The sequence below is a fragment of the Empidonax traillii genome, unplaced genomic scaffold (assembly GCF_003031625.1).
Source record: "Empidonax traillii isolate 1590-97213 ecotype Southwest subspecies unplaced genomic scaffold, ASM303162v1 scaffold716:size334641, whole genome shotgun sequence".
In the NCBI taxonomy this organism is placed as follows: domain Eukaryota; kingdom Metazoa; phylum Chordata; class Aves; order Passeriformes; family Tyrannidae; genus Empidonax; species Empidonax traillii.
This window is the reverse complement of record NW_020955909.1, coordinates 254971-255346: the sequence shown is the minus strand read 5'-3', so window position 1 is coordinate 255346 and position 376 is coordinate 254971.

The window sequence follows — 376 nt, the reverse complement described above, 5'->3', positions numbered from 1 at the left end:
TCTTGGAGGTCTTTTCCAACCCAATCTATTCTATGATTCTATGATTCTATGATTCCATGATTCTATTCAGTGACACTTCATCAACATCCAGCGGGTTCTTTCTTAAGATTTCTCCCATCATAAACATCCTCCCTCATCAAAATCTGATTATGTCCATGTTTCATGATGAAATTATGAGAACAGAGACACTTGATCCTACATGGCTAAGATTAACTTTTTTCACCCAGTCTGATAGATCATCCCTTCATCCTGGGGAAAAAGAGGGATTCTTTGCTACTGACATTTATCATCACATAACACACTGTAATTGTAGGGACCATTGGGAATAAATGCTGTTACAGTATTTGCAGAGGGAATCTCCTGTGTGCCTCTTGCC